Source organism: Ranitomeya imitator, chromosome 2 (assembly GCF_032444005.1).
Source record: "Ranitomeya imitator isolate aRanImi1 chromosome 2, aRanImi1.pri, whole genome shotgun sequence".
NCBI classification, from domain to species: domain Eukaryota; kingdom Metazoa; phylum Chordata; class Amphibia; order Anura; family Dendrobatidae; genus Ranitomeya; species Ranitomeya imitator.
In genome coordinates, this window is record NC_091283.1 from 103,433,770 (window position 1) to 103,455,591 (window position 21,822).

General features: G+C 45.1%; 1 protein-coding gene across 5 annotated transcripts in view; it reads right to left on the reverse strand.

Moving 5' to 3' along the window:
- Window positions 1-21,822, reverse strand: part of KIAA1210 (KIAA1210 ortholog) — a 149,467-nt gene that overhangs the window by 60,503 nt on the left and 67,142 nt on the right. The gene's annotated exons all lie outside the window — the stretch shown is intronic.

Sequence of the window (21,822 nt, forward strand, 5' to 3'; positions counted from 1 at the left end):
CCCATAGCCTAACCTAACATGCCCTAACATGTTGATCCAGAGGAAGGCAAAAAAAAACCCATGTGGCAAAGAGTAAGCTCCACATTGGGGAAAAAAATTCCTTCCCGACTCCACATACGGCAATCAGACTAGTTCCCTGGATCAACGCCCTATCAAGGAATCTAGTGTATATACCCTGTAACATTATACTTTCCCAGAAAGGTATCCAGTCCCCTCTTAAATTTAAGTAATGAATCACTCATTACAACATCATACGGCAGAGAGTTCCATAGTCTCACTGCTCTTACAGTAAAGAATCCGCGTCTGTTATTATGCTTAAACCTTTTTTCCTCCAAACGCAGAGGATGCCCCCTTGTCCCTGTTTCAGGTCTATGATTAAAAAGATCATCAGGAAGGTCTTTGTACTGTCCCCTCATATATTTATACATTAAAATAAGATCACCCCTTAGTCTTCGTTTTTCCAAACTAAATAGCCCCAAGTTTAATAACCTATCTTGGTATTGCAGACCCCCCAGTCCTCTAATAACCTTGGTCGCTCTTCTCTGCACCCGCTCCAGTTCAGCTATGTCTTTCTTATACACCGGAGACCAGAACTGTGCACAGTATTCGAAGTGTGGTCGAACTAGTGACTTGTATAGAGGTAAAGTTATGTTCTCCTCATGAGCATCTATGCCTCTTTTAATGCATCCCATTATTTTATTTGCCTTTGTAGCAGCTGCCTGACACTGGCCCCTGAATATGAGTTAGTCATCCACCCATACACCCAGGTCTTTTTCATTGACGGTTTTGCCCAGAGTTTTAGAATTAAGCACATAATTATACATCTTATTACTTCTACCCAAGTGCATGACCTTACATTTATCCCCATTAAAGCTCATTTGCCATTTATTAGCCCAAGCTTCTAGTTTACATAAATCATCCTGTAATATAAAATTGTCCTCCTCTGTATTGATTACCCTGCAGAGTTTAGTGTCATCTGCAAATATTGAAATTCTACTCTGAATGCCCCCTACAAGGTCATTAATAAATATGTTAAAAAGAAGAGGGCCCAATACTGACCCCTGTGGTACCCCACTGCTAACCGCTACCCAGTCCGAGTGTGCTCCATTAATAACCACCCTTTGTTTCCTATCCCTGAGCCAGCTCTCAACCCACTTGCACAAATTTTCCCCTATCCCCATTATTCTCATTTTATGTATCAACCTTTTGTGTGGCACCGTATCAAAAGCTTTTGAAAAGTCCATATACACTACGTACACTGGGTTCCCTTGGTCCAATCCGGAACTTACCTCTTCATAGAAACTGATCAAATTAGTCTGACATGAACGGTCCCTAGTAAACCCGTGCTGATACTGGGTCATGAGGTTATTCCTCTTCAGATACTCCAGTATAGCGTCCCTTAGAATGCCCTCCAGGATTTTACCCACAGTAGAGGTTAAGCTTACTGGCCTATAATTTCCGAGTTCAGTTTTTGTTCCCTTTTTGAATATTGGCACCACATTTGCTATACGCCAGTCCTGTGGCACAGACCCTGTTATTATGGAGTCTTTAAAGATTAAAAATAATGGTCTATCAATGACTGTACTTAATTCCTGCAGTACTCGAGGGTGTATCCCATCCGGGCCCGGAGATTTGTCAATTTTAGTGATTTTTAGACGCCGCCGCACTTCCTGCTGGGTTAAGCAGGTGACATTTACCGTATATACTCGAGTATAAGCCGAGATTTTCAGCCCATTTTTTGGGGCTGAAAGTCCCCCTCTCGGCTTATACTCGAGTCATATACCCGGGTGTCAGCAGGGGAGGGGGAGCGGGGGCTGTGTAGTTATACTTACCTGCTCCCAGCGCGGTCCCTGCAGTCCCTGGCTTCTCCGGCGCTGCAGATTCTTCCTGCACTGAGCGGTCACATGGCACCGCTCATTACAGAAATGAATAGGCAGCTCCACCCCCATAGGGGAGGAGCCGCATATTCATTGCTGTAAATGATCGGTGCCATGTGACCGCTCAATTACAGGAAGAAGCTGCAGCGCCGGAGAAGCCAGGGACTGCAGGGACCGCGCCGCAGCAGGTAAGGGGAGCGCAGCGCTATAATTACCTGCTCCTCGCTCCGGCTCCGTCTGCAGCGTCCTCTAGCAGTGACGCTCAGGTTAGAGGGCGCTGTGACGTAGTCAGTGCGCGCCCTCTGCTGAGCGTCAGTGCTGGAGACGGAGCCGCAGAGGAGCAGGTAATTATAGAAAGCGCCGGCGTCCTGAGAAGAGAGGTGAGTATGTGATTTTTTTTTTTGTTTATGGCAGCACCAGCAGCATTCTAAGGAGCACCTATGGGGCCATAAAGGTGCAGAGCATATATGGGGCACAGCATTATAAGGAGCACCTATGGGGCCATAAAGGTGCAGAGCATATATGGCACAGCATTATAAGGAGCACCTATGGGGCCATAAAGGTGCAGAGCATATATGGGGCACAGCATTATAAGGAGCACCTATGGGGCCATAAAGGTGCAGAGCATATATGGCACAGCATTATAAGGAGCACCTATGGGGCCATAAAGGTGCAGAGCATATATGGGGCACAGCATTATAAGGAGCACCTATGGGGCCATAAAGGTGCAGAGCATATATGGGGCACAGCATTATAAGGAGCACCTATGGGGCCATAAAGGTGCAGAGCATATAAGGGGCACAGCATTATAAGGAGCATCTATGGGGCCATAATCAACGGTGCAGAGCATTCTATATAGCACAGTTGTATATGGAGCATCTATGGGGCAATAATGAACGGTATGGAGCATCTATTTTTATTTTTCAAATTCACCGGTAAATGCTGCATTTTCTACCCTAGGATTATACTCGAGTCAATAAGTTTTCCCAGTTTTTTGTGGCAAAATTAGGGGGGTCGGCTTATACTCGGGTCGGCTTATACTCGAGTATATACGGTAATTGGGAATTTTTATCACTAGACATTTTGTCTGCCATGGGATTTTCTTGTGTAAATACTGATGAAAAAAAGTCATTTAGCATATTGGCTTTTTCCTCATCCTCATCCACCATCTCACACAGACTATTTTTAAGGGGGCCAACACTATCATTTTTTAGTTTCTTACTATTTATGTAGTTAAAGAATATTTTAGGATTATTTTTACTCTGTCTGGCAATGATTCTCTCTGTCTCAATCTTTGCTGCCTTGATTTGCTTTTTACAGAATTTATTTAATGTTCTGTATTTATTTAATGCCTCCTCACTACCTACTTCCTTTAATTCTCTAAATGCTTTCTTTTTGTCACTTATTGCGCCCCTTACAGCTCTATTTAGCCATATTGGTTTCCTCCTATTTCTAGTATGTTTATTCCCATACGGTATTTACTGTGCACAGGTCCTATCCAGGATGCTAATAAAAGTCTCCCATTTTCTTTGTGTATTTTTGTGTCTCAGGATATCGTCCCAGTTAATTGCACCAAGATCCTCTCTCATCCGTTGGAAATTTGACCTCCTGAAGTTTAGTGTCCTTGTAACCCCTCTACTACACATCTTTTTAAAGGATAGATGAAAACAGTAGAGACTGGGGTATCTGTCCATTCAACAACAATAAGCCATATACTCCTTAGAAGTGGAATTATGGAAGAGTGGGCAGAAAAAAAGTTTTTACTTACACACAAAAATTGTAAGGCTCATGTTGAGTTTGGCAAAAGATATGTGGGAGACTCCCCAAATGTATGGAGGAAGGTGCTGTGGTCAGAGGAGACCAAAATGTAAATTTTTGGCACCAAAGTAAACGCCATGTCAAACCTAAACTGCTCTTCACCCCAAGAACACCATACCCACAGTGAAACATGGTGGTGGCAGCATCAAGCTCTGGGAATGTTTCGGCTGCAGGAACAGGAAAAATGATCCAAGCTGAGTGAGAAGATGGATGGTGCGAAATACAGGAATATTCTTTTGCAAAACCTGTTTCATTCGGTTATTGATTGGAGACTGGGACGGTGTTTCATCTTCCAACAAGACAATGACCCAAAGCATACTGGTAAATCAACACTCGTGGTATAAGGGGAAACCTTTTGCCTTGAGAAATTGACAAAAATACCATTGGCAATATGTGGAAAGCTCAGAGACTGATCCAAAGTGACTTGCATCTATAATTGCCACAAAAGGAGGTTCCACAAAGTACTGACTTTAGGAGGGTGAATAGTTATGCATACTGAAGTTCTCAGTTATTTTGTCCTATTTGTTGTTGGTTTCACAATAACAAGAAAGCCAAATGTTCACAGTTGTAAACATGGTCTTTACATGAACTGATGCAAACCATAAAAAAACAACAAAAAACACACCAAACAGTGAAATCCCAGGTTGTGAGGTAGCAAAATATGAAAAATGCCAAAATGTCAGTGGGGTGAATACTTTTACAAGCCATTGTATTCTGCCTAAAGCATTATAATGGGCAAGTGATGACACTTAGTTCAGAGTGAATGCGCTCAGATACCGTCTAATCCGAGAACGCTTCGGTGTTATCCGAGCACCTGGGAGTACTCGTATATTATATTTGAGTCTTTGCGGCTGCATGATTTGCGGCTGTTGGACAACCTCAACACATGTAGGGATTGTGTAACAAACAGGCAATCTCCACGTGTTAAGGCTGTAACAGCTGCAGAGACTCAAGCATACGATAATATACGAGCACTCCCAGATGACTGGCCAACACCCAAGCGTGCTCAGATAAGATGCTATGTTCACTCATCACTAATGACACCGATTGTTCAAGAGTTAAGTGCAATCATACATGAGTGCGGTGTTTCACATGTGAAACAGTTGCATTGAAGATGAATTACAGTCCTTCTTGCTAAACAGGTTGATTTGGCGATTTGGGACATGCTGACAAGCTGGCCAATGACTGGGAGTTGATTGCATACAGGGAAACCGAGTGGTGGGCTACTGTGGTTTGGACCAAAGATCTTAGCTATTGCTGCAACAACATGAAGTGTATGAGATGGCTCATTTTGGAGCTCAAGGCCACCAGTCCAAACAGACGGTTTCTAAGACTTTGAAGAGCTCTCAGGCTGAACTTGGTGACCAATTGTACAGGCCTTGAGAAGGTGCTGCTAAATAGAAGTCCCGAAACCCAGGAAACTGAGATTAAAGGAAAAGCAAGTATGAAGCACTGCACAGAGACACCAGAGATTCAGCTTGCTGTATAGTAACCTAGAAGAAGCTGTCTGTTGTAATATTCAAAGTGACAGACTCCCATTTTCCCCTGATTTCTGATGTTAAGAACTGTTCCTGGGATCATATTTGTCCAAGTCTTTTCACACACAACCTGCCACCAAAACTTACAAATGGACACAATCTGTAGTAAATCAACGATTGTCTTCTGGCAGACCTCCACGCTCGATAAAACAGTACATTCGCTGGAGGTCATTCTTAGAATGTTGCCAAGACTGTAGAGTCGAAATAAAAACACTATATTGGGAATTGTTATTAGCGCACATTTCTAAAATTGTTATTTAAAGCATTCAAAATGTGCAACTACAAAACACAGAAGATTCATGTGTTCTGAAAATTCTGAGGAACCAAGATATTTTGTATATTGTTTTGGGGATGGGACAGATAGCAATGTGTGTAGCCCTCTGTTATAACAGCTGGATATTATATGCATGTATATAGAGTGGAGCGTCTGTACAGAGAATGCCGACCCAGCAATTGCATAGAGTCTGTACTCCTCCTGATCACGAGGGCAGATACAGCAATGTCACCAGAGCTGATCGGTCACATCTGTTCTGTGCTTAAAGCAGAAAATCTGCAGCTACAGTCCAGTTTCAGAGGAGTTCCATAATGATGTTCAGCAAAAAAAAAAAAAATTCTCTCTGTTCATTAGTCCATATTATCCTGCTAACAGGACATACAGAACCGACTTAATCCACAAACACCATAGTTTACTTTAAACACAAGAATGGGGACAACTCCTTTCCCACTCAAAGACCATATTTATGAAGAACTAGATGGTGGCCCGATTCTAACGCATCGGGTATTCTAGAATATGCATGCCCACGTAGTATATTGCCCAGCCACGTAGCATATTGCCCAGCCACGTAGCATATTGCCCAGCCACGTAGCATATTGCCCAGCCACGTAGCATATTGCCCAGCCACGTAGCATATTGCCCAGCCACGTAGCATATTGCCCAGCCACGTAGCATATTGCCCAGCCACGTAGCATATTGCCCAGCCACGTAGCATATTGCCCAGCCACGTAGCATATTGCCCAGCCACGTAGCATATTGCCCAGCCACGTAGCATATTGCCCAGCCACGTAGCATATTGCCCAGCCACATAGTATATTGCCCAGCCACATAGTATATTGCCCAGCCACATAGTATATTGCCCAGCCACGTAGTATATTGCCCAGCCACGTAGTATATTGCCCAGCCACGTAGTATAGAGACTTAAAAAAAATAAACATATACTCACCTTCCGAAGGCCCGTTGAAATCCTGCTATAATAACCATCCGCCGCCTTTCCCGCTCCTCGCCACGCTCCCGGGACCGCTCCATTGCAAGCGGCAGCTTCCGGTCCCAGGGCTGGTATGAGTAGGACCTATGATGACGTCGCGGTCACATGACCGTGATGTCACGGCAGGTCCTTGTCGCACACCAGCCCTGGGACCGGAAGCTGCCGCTTGCAATAAAGCGGTCCCGGGAGTGTGGCGAGGAGCGGGAAAGGCGGCGGAGGGTGAGTATAGCAGGTTTTTTTTTTTTTTTTTTTTATTATTTTTAACATGACATTTTACTATTGATGCTGCACAGGCAGCATCAATAGTAAATAGTTGGGGACACACAGGGTTAATAGCAGCGGTAACGGAGTGCGTTACACCGCGGGCCGTTACTGCTGCCATTAACCCTGTGTGAGCGGTGAGTGGAGGGGATTACGGAGCGGGCCCCGGGCAGTGAGTGCAGGGGAGTAGGGGAGGGACTAATAAGACTGTGTCCGCCACTGATTGGTCGCGGCAGCCATCACAGGCAGCTGCCGAGACCAATCAGCGAATGAATAACCGTGACAGAAGGACAGACAGACAGACGGAAGTGACCCTTAGACAATTATATAGTAGATGCTATTAGATAAGCCAGTATAACAAAGATTGCTGGAGCAAAATAGCACCAAATTTACTAAACTCTGCAGCCTTCATAATGATCTTGGTACTTTGTGGACTGTTCTAAAAACAGAAAATAAAACCAATACCCGTGATGGTCAGGTGTAGATTTATGACAAAATTTGCACCATTTTCCCCTCCAACCACTTCATCTTTTCATGTAAAATTTATGTTTTTGCTGCATAATTGGTCTTTTATTTTTAGATACAGAAAGAGGGTCTACATAGAATTCTTTTGATTCCTTCAAAAAAGTGAAGGAACATAACATGGTTTCCTCCATATACAATTAAAATCTTACAGATTTGTTTTTTTTTGGTGCATTTCTAAAAGGTTTTCACAGTGTTTTAATACTGAAGCAGAAATATTTTGACAAAATAAGGTCATAAAAAACGAAGGGGAAATATAATTATATAGTTTGCTTATTCTTACATTTATAACAAAAGGAAACAATACATGTCCAGATATTTTTTAGGACATAATGCTGCATTCACTTTTTGCTGAAATTGGAAATTTAACGTATAACCTATAGGCTTTGTGCCAATAAGTATGCATAGAGATGCATGGAGCCTCACTGTACCTCAGAACTGGAAAAAAAAAAAAAAGTAAATATTCATTGGAGCATACCATCAGAGATTAAGTCCCATCAATAGATCACTATTTACATCTGACTGGCAGAGCATTTTCTGGTAGTACATAAAGCGTGGCACGGGATTCCTTACCCTGTCTTTACACGCCCTGTACCATGTGCTTGAAAATCATTACGGTAATTGGTATAGAAAGGTTGATACACCAAGAAAGCACGTCTGAAAAGGTTTCAAGGTAGATGTTAAATAATATGGCATCAAAATACCATATTTCCCTTAAAAAAACAAACAAACAAAAAAAAAACAAAAAACTTATGTCAACTTGGCCACAACCTGGGTTGAACAGCCAAGTTGACCTGTAAAAGGCCCCAAAGATAAAATTTGGTCAAAAGTGATTATTTTAAGCCTTATCAGCTGACCATCTGAGTATGAACACAGTGTTTTTGCCACGTTTTAGACTAGAATCTGGGAGAGTTTCTGCTCAGTGACAAAGCACCAAGTTTTTCATGATGAAACACGAAAATCTTACAAATCCTCCTCAAAAATCTAAAAAAAAAAAAACTTAAACTTTAGGAGGTTCTGCTCAGTTTCCTCTTACAAAAAAAAATAAATAAAAATCATCAGACTCCATCTGTAAAAAGCAAAGTTTCTGCTCCAAAAACTCCTCAAAAACTGTAATGTGTATGGGGGCATTCTGACTCTCCACAGACAGAGGTCATCGGGAAAGAGAAGGATATGGCCATTGGAATTTCAACAATCCATCCTTTTGTTCGGCAGAAAGATAAACTGCTGTCAGATCATTCCATCAGCAGCCTCCTCAGCGGAGCTGATCATTCCTATGCATGGGGAGTAAGAGGATATCGAAGTTAACCCAATGATCGCTCGGCCGACAGCTTTCTAATGAGTTTGGTCAGCTTAATGGCCAATGCAGCCTAGCTGCATCATTGTAATAATTGTTCACACAATGGCTGTTCAAACTACTGTTAGCTAATGTCAATGTAAGGAGATGGACATACTGCCCGTTGACCCCCTTGAAGATATTTGCCTTGTTGTAATGTGTAATGTGTATTTTCACATGAGTTATTAGTGAATGTTGTGTTTTTCTCGAGTAGGGAGAGTTGAGAGTTAATAGCTGGGACTAGCTCAGAGTGGGAGGAGTTAAAGTGAAGGGTCAGAGGTAATTTCCTATCAGGATGGGAGATAGGGCTCAGTCTGAAGTGACAGCAGACCTAAGGTCTGACTAGTCAGCAGAGCAGCATGATGTGGGTGTCCCTGACGCGAGTGGAGACCGAGGCAGTGGATAGCAAGATTCGGAGTAGAGATGAGGAAAAGCGCAGAAAGACTGAGTAATGCACTGCAGGCTGGTCCTGGAACAGGACGCCTAGCAATTTGACACAGTTTGCAACTCAGAGGTAACGGGTCAGGAAGGAACAGGAAACGCGAGTTGAAGAGAGTGCCCCGAGCAGTAGTTCCAAGGAGTCAGCAATCAGAGAAGCTAAGCGATGGCCTTAGTGGCAAACTAGCTCCTCTAAGGCTAGGGTCACATTGCGTTAGCGCAATCTGCTAGCGCTAGTGCTAAACGGATTGCACTAACGCAATGTTTTTACCGGGGCCGCGTTCCGGGGTCGCGGTAACGTCCCTGCTCTCGCAGATCCCCGATCTGCGAGAGCGGGGAACGGACCGCGGGCGCGCCTCGGACGCTGCAAGCAGCGTCCGCGGCGCGCCACAAAACACCGGCGCGTCGCTAGCGCGTGCCGAACATGGCACGCGCTAGTGCTGCGCGTTCCCATTGCCGTGAATGGGCACGCTAACGGACGCGTTGCACGGCATTAATTTCGCCGTGCAACGCTGTCCGTTAGCGCGTTCCCATTAACGCAATGGGAACCTAGCCTAAGGCAAAAAAAGGATGCAGAACATCAATTTGAGGACAGAAATCTCACTTACTGGGCTGTTGTACTGTGCTGGGTTGTGTTGGAGGTGGAGGAATTTGTGGACAGAAACAAGTAAGCGTGGAAGAGGTAGAGAGACCATGGTGCATGTTGTAAAGTAAACGTTTGGAAAGTTATGCACCCGCTATCTATTGTACATAAGTTTTTACTTAACTATAACTTGGTGAGAACGGTTTATTGTTGACTACTGGTCTCCCTCATTGAACCTCTCAACATCTGGTCCTGGTCAGCCGGCATCATGGGGATTTAAAGGGCGTAACGCCCCATAGACAAAGTTCACACACCCAACCAAGACCCCCATCTTTATATAGCATGCTGAGCGTGAAGGACGAGCACCTCGCCCACGGCTACTGCCCCACATTAGATTAATGGCCACAATTCACATTAACCTGATGTACAAGGAATGCACATTGTTGACACCAATGTACGCGAGATACAGATTCCATGATGAGCAATCATTTTCCTCTCATTTGACTTATCTGATCACTCCAAAGCCCCTCTATAAAAACCACCACCACCACCGTCCTGGTGTCACCTCAAGTCTCTGGAAATCCGCATTATTGTGATTACCTCACATTACCAACCAATGTGTAAATACTGTTTAGTAAATATCTTGGCAAAAATATTTTCATAATTACAGTAGAGGCTGTGTGCACACGATGAGTTTTTGACGCCGTATTTTCCCTGCATCAAAAATGCAATGTACTACAGTTTCAACAGAGTGGATGGGATTTCTAGAAATCTCAACGCCACTGTGCTACACGGACCGGTGGGGTGTTCTCCAACTCAGTATAACCACAAAAGAAATTGACGTGTTGCGGAGTTTTATGTGCAGATTTTCAACATAGAATTGTATTAGGCCGGCTTCACACTCAGTGTATGAAAATACGGTCCGTATATTACGGCCGTAATACGCTGAAAAGTCCCGAAAATAATGGTCCGTAGCTCCTCCGTAGGCAGGGTGTGTCAGCGTTTTTTGCGCATGGCATCCTCCGTATGTAATCCGTATGGCATCCGTACTGCGTGGTTTTCTCGCAGGCTTGCAAAACCAACATACCGCTATAGAAGTGATCCATGTGTCCCGAAAAGAAAAAAAAAAAAAAAATATATATATATATATATATATATATATATATATATATATAATCGTTGGACGTTACAGATCTGCGGCGGGTAAGTATATTGTTGGTTTATTATGTTTTTTTACTTACAGAACGAGGGTCTTCAGTGACTGGATTGGGTGTAGAATAAAATACTCCAACAACCATTGTTTTTATTTCATTAAAATAATTTTAAATAATGTGTTTGTGTTTTATTTAACCCTTTACTACAATTGGATTAATAATGGATAGGTGTCATAATTGACGCCTCTCCATTATTAATTAGGCTTAATGTCACCTTACAATAGCAAGGTGGCATTAACCCTTCATTACCCCATATCCCACCGCTACACGGGAATGGGAAGAGAGTGGCCAAGTGCCAGAATAGGTGCATTTTACAGATGTGCCTGTTCTGGGGTGGCTGGGGGCAGATATTTTTAGCCAGGGGGGGGCCAATAACCGTGGACCCTCTCCAGGCTATTAATATCTGCCCTCAGTCACTGGCTTTACTACTCTGGCGGAGAAAATTGCGCGGGAGCCCACACCAATTTTTGCCGCCATTTAACCCTTTATTTTAAGAGCTAGAACGGCCAAATTTTGCAGATACACACTACTGACATTAGTAGTGTGGAATCTGCAAAAAAAAAAATGGAGAGAAGACATGGTTTACTGTATGTAAACCATGTCTCAAATCATGTCGGGTTTAGGAAGGAGAAAGAAAAAGCCGGTAATTGAATTACCGGCTTTCAAGCTGTATAGCGCTGGAATAAATAGTAATATATATACATATATGTGTCTCACTGACATACATATATATACCTATTCTATGTGTACACATTTATTCTACCTATTGGACTGTAAGCTGTCAGTGTGATTTTACTGTACACCGCACTGAATTACCGGCTTTTCTCTCTAACAGCGCTGCGTATTTCTCGCAAGTCACACTGCTTGTCCGTGTGTAATCCGTATTTTTCACGCTTCCATAGACTTTCATTGGCGTATTTCTTGCGCAGTACGGTGACAAACGCAGCATGCTGCGATTTTGTACGGCCGTAGAAAGCCGTATAATACTGATCAGTAAAATACGGCAGATAGGAGCAGGGGCATAGAGAATAATCGTGCCGTATTTTTTGCGAGTTTTACGGACGTAGTTTCTGCGCTCTTACGTCCGTAAAACTCGCAAGTGTGAAGCCGGCCTTAGATGCAGAAAATCTGCAAGCAAAAAAAACGCACATTTTTAGTGCACTTCCACAGAGGAAATGCATCAAAACACATGTAATCTGCACATAACTATACCAATAAAGAGGACAGTGAAATGGCAGGATGTAACAACAACAAAAAAAAAAAAAAAATCAGCTTAATTTAAAACATAAGTAAATTCGGCTTTGGTCTCTTTTTTTTGCACGTTAATAGGTGCAGAAAAATCTGCAACATCAAAAAACAAACAAAAAAAGCTCATGGTGGGAACACAGTATAATTAACTAGTATATTTAAGGCTATGTAAAGAAACATCTTTAGAAGTCACAATATCACAATGAAGGATGCCCACTTCTCACTATAGTCAGAGGTTTGACCAATCCTGCAAGAAAGTGTTAACAAGCTACAAAAGTCTCTCAAGCTCCTCTGTCTGGTTATAATGGAGAGCAGCTGGTCTGGAGGAATTGTTTTTCAAAAATGTAAGAAGAGGAAATGCCTTTGGTGCAATGGGTCAAATTCAGTCTGTAATTACAGAGAACAGGAAAAAATACACATGCTTACAAGGGACTGCAGCAGTCCTAAACATAGCTTAAAAAAAGGTCGGCTCACAGAAAAAGTCCTGATCCTGAACACTTACCGTACATCATGGAGCTTCAGAAAACAGAGACTACAACACAATCACAGAGCGGACCTAACCGACCCGCAAATCATACCAATCACTTGTATTAACTAAAAAAGTGTTAATGCTACAAGATAAAGGCAGCAAGATGCAAAGTTATAGTTCTGCAGATCTTATGCAGTCGGCAACTCAATTCATATATCATGACTGGGCTGGAGGTATCTGTATCCTGAAAATGCAGACATTAAGACTGTGGCTCATCTTCCTTAAATTAACTCCCAAACTTTTACTCTACAGCAGAACCCATCTAGGGGTTAAAAGTTCTGGCCTCCAGCTTCATTTTATAAGAGAACCTGTCATATTAACAATGTTCTCTGATCTGCAAGCAGGAGGAGTTGAGCAGCTTTATCTACAATCTTGTAGGTAAAAGGTCAGTAACAAAGGAATTTTAGTCAAATCCCTGCTGTTTGCATGCATACGAGTCCAGTGGGAGGTCCTATTCCGTAACTGCGCTCTTTCCTGTAGGACTGAGCATGCACACCTAGGTGTCAATCACCACCCACTAGACCTATATGCAGCGCCCCAGAGTCCTGGTCATTGCAGTAATGTCGCTCTGCCGCTAAGGGGAGTGATGTTATGTCTGACTGCACTAAAGGAGTTCACCTGACCAGGTATCACAGTCACACATTACACTTCACACTCCAGCCACCAGGAGGAGCAAAAGGCTCTATGTACTAGGCCACTCCTCACACTCTGGTAAAACTGGGGGTTGGACAGGAAGTTAGAGAGAACGCATCCTGGGAGATTTTTCTTTATGTCTGTCTGGGGGCAATGCTGGACACACTGGGGCAATACTGGAGACCATGGGGCAGATTGCTGGACACACTGGGGCAATACTGGAGACAATGGGGCAGATTGCTGGACACACTGGGGCAATACTGGAGACCATGGGGCAGAATGCTGGACACACTGGGGCAATACTGGAGACCATGGGGCAGAATGCTGGACACACTGGGGCAATACTGGAGACCATGGGGCAGAATGCTGGACACACTGGGGCAATACTGGAGACCATGGGGCAGAATGCTGGACACACTGGGGCAATACTGGAGACCATGGGGCAGAATGCTGGACACACTGGGGCAATACTGGAGACCATGGGGCAGAATGCTGGACACACTGGGGCAATACAGGAGACCATGGGGCAGAATGCTGGACACACTGGGGCAATACAGGAGACCATGGGGCAGATTGCTGGACACACTGGGGCAATACTGGAGACCATGGGGCAGAATGCTGGACACACTGGGGCAATACAGGAGACCATGGGGCAGAATGCTGAACACACTGGGGCAATACAGGAGACCATGGGGCAGATTGCTGGACACACTGGGGCAATACAGGAGACCATGGGGCAGAATGCTGGACACACTGAATACTGGAGACCATGGGGCAGAATGCTGGACACACTGGGGCAATACTGGAGACCATGGGGCAGAATGCTGGACACACTGGGGCAATACTGGAGACCATGGGGCAGAATGCTGGACACACTGGGGCAATACTGGAGACCATGGGGCAGAATGCTGGACACTGGGGCAATACTGGAGACCATGGGGCAGAATGCTGGACACACTGGGGCAATACTGGAGACCATGGGGCAGAATGCTGGACACACTGGGGCAATACAGGAGACCATGGGGCAGAATGCTGGACACACTGGGGCAATACAGGAGACCATGGGGCAGATTGCTGGACACTGGGGCAATACTGGAGACCATGGGGCAGAATGCTGGACACACTGGGGCAATACAGGAGACCATGGGGCAGAATGCTGAACACACTGGGGCAATACAGGAGACTATGGGGCAGATTGCTGGACACACTGGGGCAATACTGGAGACCATGGGGCAGAATGCTGGACACACTGGGGCAATACTGGAGACCATGGGGCAGAATGCTGGACACACTGGGGGAATACTGGAGACCATGGGGCAGAATGCTGGACACACTGGGGCAATACAGGAGACCATGGGGCAGATTGCTGGACACACTGAATACTGGAGACCATGGGGCAGATTTCAGGACACTGAGGCAATGCTGGAGACCCTGGGGCAGACTTCTGGACATACTGGGGCAATACTGGAGACCATTGGGGCAGATTGCTGGACACACCGGGGCAATACTGGAGACCATGGGGCAGATTGCTGGACACACTGGGGCAATACAGGAGACCATGGGGCAGATTGCTGGACACACCGGGGCAATACTGGAGACCATGGGGCAGAATGCTGGACACACTGGGGCAATACAGGAGACCATGGGGCAGATTGCTGGACACTGGGGCAATACTGGAGACCCTGGGGCAGATTTCTGGACACATTGAGGCAATGCTGGAGACCCTGGGGCAGACTTCTGGACACACTGGGGCAATGCTGGACACTGGGGCAGATTGCTGGACACACTGGGGGTAATATGCTGGACACACTGGGGCAATGCTGGACACTGGGGGTAATATGCTGGACACACTGGGGCAGACTGCTGGACACACTGGGGCAATGCTGGACACTGGGGCAGATTGCTGGACACACTGGGGGTAATATGCTGGACACCCTGGGGCAATGCGCTGGACACACTGGGGCAGACTGCTGGACACACTGGGGGCAGTGCTGGACATACTGGGGCAGATTGCTGGACACACTGGGGGTAATATGCTGGACACACTGGGGGCAGGACTTGAGGCATGGGCAGAATGTAGATACGGGGCATGATTGGAGACACGGGGCAGGATTGGATCATGGGGCAGTATGGATACGATGGAGGCTGGTGGGGCAGGATGGGGAGATCATATGGGGTAGAATGGATACTCATGAGGGCAGGATGCGAGAACATATGGCTGGAGCCAGGAATGAGATAAACGGGGCCAGGGTGGGGAATAGTGTTACCATAGGGGATAATTAAGGGATATTATTACTGCAGTGATGTATTTATTTTATTTTTTGAGTATACCGTTTTAAATGGGGGGGCGGTCCTGTTACTGTGCAGAGTGACACTATATCGCCTTTTCATCTTCATGTGGTGTAATGTAGAAGTTGTGAAAAATTAAGTAATGTGTTCTGCAAGCGGAGCTCGAGATAACTGTGTTATTTCCTGCAGAAACGAGTCCTGGCTGGAAGGAATGATGGCGGTCTGTGCTGGATGAAAGATGAAGGACTTCACCTAGAGACGTCACTGGTGAGTCAGTGTTACCTATACACTGACACTATACACTGTATACTATATAGAGGTCCTGTGTATAATGTCACCTCACCAGTGATCTCTATTACCTCTACACAGACACTGCATACTAAGTACAGATCTCCTGTGAATACTGGCACTTATGGTGATAGTATTGTGGTTTTTTTTTTTTTATTACTGATCAGTATTGTAGTATTCAGTCACTATGTGGTGGTAATATGTGGTCTGGATATGGTGTTGTGGTATTTGTCCCTTGTATGTAGCATTATTCGGTCACTATGTGGCCTGGTCATGGTGTGGTGGTATTAAGTCACAGGTGTGGCATGTGGGGGTGACACCATTAGGCCCAGTTTAAGTTCTACAAAACAGGAAAACCATTTTTGGTAACCTTTGTGTGTATTGAGCGGGGGGGGGGGCGCCAAACTCAGGAACAGCCCCGGGCGGCAAAAGCTCTAGCTACGCCTCTGAAGCGAAGTATATTGTGGAGAAGTGAGAAGCGGGATCATAGTACGAAGGAGATAGAACCAGAAGGAGTCGTGTCCCTAAGGCCGGTTTCACACGTCAGTGGCTCCGGTGCGTGAGGTGACAGTTTCCTCACGTACCGGAGCCACTGACACACGTAGACACATTAAAATCAATGCATCTGTGCAGATGTCATTGATTTTTTGTGGACCGTGTCTCTGTGTGCCAAACACGGAGACATGTCAGTCAATGGGTCCGTGTAAAACACGTACCGCACACGGACGTTGTCCGTGTGCCGTGCAGGATACAGCGCTACAGTAAGCGCTGTCCCCCCCCACTGGTGCTGAAGCCGCCATTGATATCTTCTCTGCAGCAGCGTTTGCTGTAGAGAAGATATGAATATTCATTTTTTTTTTTTTTTTTAAGTTTCTTGTGTTTAACCCCTCTGTGACCTTAGACGTACTATCCCGTCGAGGTGCCCTGGGCTTATCTGACCCTGGACGGGATAGTACGTCATAGCCGATCGGCCGCGCTCACGGGGGGAGCGCGGCCGATCGCGGCCGGGTGTCAGCTGCTTATCGCAGCTGACATCCGGCACTATGTGCCAGGAGCGGTCACGGACCGCCCCCGGCACATTAACTCCTGGCACACCGCGATCAAAGATGATCGCGATGTGCCGGCGGTGCAGGGAAGCACCGCGCTTGGAGGGGGCTCCCTGCGGGCTTCCCTGAGACCCCCGGAGCAACGCGATGTGATCGCGTTGCTGCGAGGGTCTCACCTCCCTCCCTGCTCCCTCCAGCCCCGGATCCAAGATGGCCGCGGATCCGGGTCCTGCAGGGAGGGAGGTGGCTTCACAGAGCCTGCTCAGAGCAGGCACTGTGAAGCCTGCAGCCCTGCATGTCAGATCAGTGATTTGACAGAGTGCTGTGCAAACTGTCAGATCACTGATCTGTGATGTCCCCCCCTGGGACAAAGTAAAAAAAAAAATTTCCAAATGTGTAAAAAAAATAAAAAAAAAAATATTCCAAAATAATGAAAAAAAAAAATAAATATTATTCCCATAAATACATTTCTTCATCTAAATAAAAAAAAAACAATAAAAGTACACATATTTAGTATCGCCGCGTCCGTAACGACCCGACCTATAAAACTGTCCCACTAGTTAACCCCTTCAGTAAACACCGTAAGAAAAAAAAAAAAAAAAAAACACGAGACAAAAAACAACGCTTTATTATCATACCGCCGAACAAAAAGTGGAATAACACGCGATCAAAAAGACCGATATAAATGCCCATGGTACCGCTGAAAGCGTCATATTGTCCCGCAAAAAAAGAGCCGCCATACAGCATCATCAGCAAAAAAATAAAAAAGTTATAGTCCTGAGAATAAAGCGATGCAAAAATAATTATTTTTTCTGTAAAATAGTTTTTATCGTATAAAAGCGCCAAACCATAAAAAAATGATATAAATGAGGTATCGCTGTAATCGCACTGACCCGAAGAATAAAACTGATTTATCAATTTTACCAAACGCGGAACGGTATAAACGCCTCCCCCAATAGAAATTCATGAATAGCTGGCTTTTGGTCATTCTTCCTCACAAAAATCGGAATAAAAAGCGATCAAAAAATGTCACGTGCCCAAAAATGTTTTCAATAAAAACGTCAACTCGTCCCGCAAAAAACAAGACCTCACATGACTCTGTGGAAAAATTATAGCTCTCAAAATGTGGTATTGCAAAAAATATTTTTTGCAATAAAAAGGGTCTTTCAGTGTGTGACGGCTGCCAATCATAAAAATCCGCTAAAAAACTCGCTATAAAAGTAAATCAAACCCCCCTTCATCACCCCCTTAGTTAGGGAAAAAAAAAAAAAAAAAATGTATTTATTTCCATTTTCCCCATTAGGGCTAGGGTTAGGGCTAGGGTTAGGGCTAGGGCTAGGGTTAGGGCTAGGGTTAGGGCTAGGGTTAGGGCTAGGGTTAGGGCTAGGGTTGGGGCTAGGGTTGGGGCTAGGGTTGGGGCTACAGTTAGGGTTGGGGCTAAAGTTAGGGTTAGGGTTTAGATTACATTTACAGTTGGGAATAGGGTTGGGATTAGGGTTAGGGGTGTGTCAGGGTTAGAGGTGTGGTTAGGGTTACCGTTGGAATTAGGGTTAGGGGTGTGTTTAGATTAGGGTTTCAGTTATAATTGGGGGGTTTCCACTGTTTCGGCACATCAGGGGCTCTCCAAACACGACATGGCGTCCGATCTCAATTCCAGCCAATTCTGCGTTGAAAAAGTAAAACAGTGCTCCTTCCCTTCCGAGCTCTCCTGTGTGCCCAAACAGGAGTTTACCCCAACATATGGGGTATCAGCGTACTCAGGACAAATTGGACAACAACTTTTGTGGACCAATTTCTCCTGTTACCCTTGGGAAAATACAAAACTGGGGGCTAAAAAATAATTTTTGTGGGAAAACAAAAAGATTTTTTATTTTCACGGCTCTGCGTTATAAACTGTAGTGAAACACTTAGGGGTTCAAAGTTCTCACAACACATCTAGATAAGTTCATTGAGGGGTCTAGTTTCCAATATGGGGTCACTTGTGGGGGGTTTCTACTGTTTAGGTACATTAGGGGCTCTGCAAACGCAATGTGACGCCTGCAGACCAATCCATCTAAGTCTGCATTCCAAATGATGCTCCTTCCCTTCCGAGCCCTCCCATGCGCCCAAACGGTGGTTCCCCCCCACATATCGGGTATCAGCGTACTCAGGACAAATTGGACAACAACATTTAGGGTCCAATTTCTCCTGCTAACCTTGGAAAAATACAAAACTGGGGGCTAAAATATAATTTTTGTGGAAAAAATAATATTTTTTATTTGCATGGCTCTGCGTTATAAACTGTAGTGAAATACTTGGGGGTTCAAAGCTCTCACAACACATCAAGATGAGTTCCTTAGGGGGTCTACTTTCCAAAATGGTGTCACTTGTGGGGGGTTTCTACTGTTTAGGTACATTAGGGGCTCTGCAAACGCAATGTGACGCCTGCAGACCATTCCATCTAAGTCTGCATTCCAAATGGCGCTCCTTCTCTTCCGAGCCCTCCCATGCGCCCAAACGGTGGTTCCCCCCCACATATGGGGTATCAGCGTACTCAGGACAAATTGTACAACAACTTTTGAGGTCCAATTTCTTCTCTTACCCTTGGAAAAATAAAAAATTGGGGGCAAAAATATAATTTTTGTGAAAAAATATGATTTTTTATTTTTACGGTTCTGCATTATAAACTTCTGTGAAGCACTTGGTGGGTCAAAGTGCTCACCACACCTCTAGATAAGTTCCTTAGGGGGTCTACTTTCCAAAATGGTGTCACTTGTGGGGGGTTTCAATGTTTAGGCACATCAGTGGCTCTCCAAACGCAACATGGCGTCCCATCTCAATTTCTGTCAATTTTGCATTGAAAAGTCAAACTGCGCTCCTTCCCTTCCGAGCTCTCCCATGCGCCCAAACAGTGGTTTACTGCCACATGTGGGGTATCAGCGTACTCAGGACAAATTGGACAACAACTTTCTGGGTCCAATTTCTCCTGTTACCCTTGGTAAAATAAAACAAATTGGAGCTGAAGTAAATTTTTTGTGTAAAAAAGTTAAATGTTCATTTTTATTTAAAACATTCCAAAAATTCCTATTAAACACCTGAAGGGTTAATAAACTTCTTGAATGTGGTTTTGAGCACCTTGAGGGGTGCAGTTTTTAGAATGGTGTCACACTTGGGCATTTTCTATCATATAGACCCCTCAAAATGACTTCAAATGAGACGTGGTCCCTAAAAATAAATGGTGTTGTAAAAATGAGAAATTGCTGGTCAACTTTTAACCCTTATAACTCCCTAACAAAAAAAAAAATTGGTTCCAAAATTATGCTGATGTAAAGGAGACATGTGGGAAATGTTACTTATTAAGTATTTTGTGTGACATATCTCTGTGATTTAATTGCATAAAAATTCAAAGTTTGAAAATTGCGAAATTTTCAAAATTTTCGCCAAATTTCCGTTTTTTTCACAAATAAACGCAGGTACTATCAAAGAAATTTTACCACTATCATGAAGTACAATATGTCACGAGAAAACAATGTCAGAATCACCAGGATCCGTTGAAGCGTTTCGGAGTTATAACCTCATAAAGGGACAGTGGTCAGAATTGTAAAAATTGGCCTGGTCATTAACGTGCAAACCACCCTTGGGGGTAAAGGGGTTAAAATAAAGCTCCATGTCCCCACCCCCTGTGCGCCCCCCCCCCCCCGCTGTTCTTAAAATACTCACCCGGCTCGCTCCCTCGCTGGCGCCGCTTCCTGTCCTGGCTGCACCTTCTACTGTATGAGCAGTCACGTGGGGCCGCCGATTACAGTCATGAATATGCGGCTCCACCTCCCATAGGGGTGGAGCCGCATATTCATTACTGTAAATGAGCGGCCCCACGTGACCGCATACAGAAGCTGCGGCCAGGACAGGACGCAGCGCCAGCCAGCGAGGGAGCCGGGTGAGTATTTTAAGAACAGCGGGGGGGCGCACAGGGGGTGGGAGGGGGGTGGGGACATGGAGCTTTATTTTAAACACGAGAAACTTAAAAAAAAAATAAAAAAAAAATGAATATTCATATCTTCTCTACAGCAAACGCTGCTGCAGGGAAGATATTAATCGCGGCCTCAGCACCAGATACTGGTGCGTGTGGTACCCAGCATGGTGCGTTTGGTACCCAGTGGGCACACGGGCGGCACATGTGTGCCTCACGTGTGCCACACTGATGTGCCACAGAAACGCACGGGCACACGGACACGGATAATTCCGGTACCAATTTTTCCGCTACCGGAATTATCTGGACGTGTGAGACTGCCCTAAGACTGTGGCAACATCCTTCTGAGGCGCGTAGCCGGTGGCCGGAGCACCGAGGAAGTAACAGACTCCACGCATTACTTCAAACAGCGGCAGGACAGTTAATTACAGGTTGGCTGTCTACCTTGAATCACCTAAACGTACATAGGAGGCAATCTTGGGAGAGGGGCGTCTTGGAGGTTGGCCAAAATCTTGCAAGACATGACCCAATCCATCCCCCCTTCAATGCGTGTAGTTGTCCTGCCACCTTTGCAGAAAAGCGCCCCCAAATTATTAGGTTTCCCCAACCATGCTTCATGTTGTACTCATCCTCCTTCTTGCTCCAAAACACAGCGAGTGGAGTTGAAACCAAAAAGTCCTATTTTGGTCTCATCTCACCACATGACCTTCTCCGGATCATCCAGATGGTCATGGGCGAACTTCAAAATGGCCTGGACATGTGCTGGTGTGAGCCGTGGGATCTTGTGTGCCCTGCAGGATTTTAATCCATGAGGGTGTACTGTGTTACTAATGGTAATGTTTGAGACAGTGGTCCCAGCTCTCTTCAGGTCATTGGTCAGGTCAGGTTCTCCTGTTTAGTTCTAAGCCGATTCCTTGTCTTTCTCAGAATCCTCCTTAACCCATGAGGCAAAATCTTGCATGGAGCCCCAGACTGAGGAAGACTGACAGTC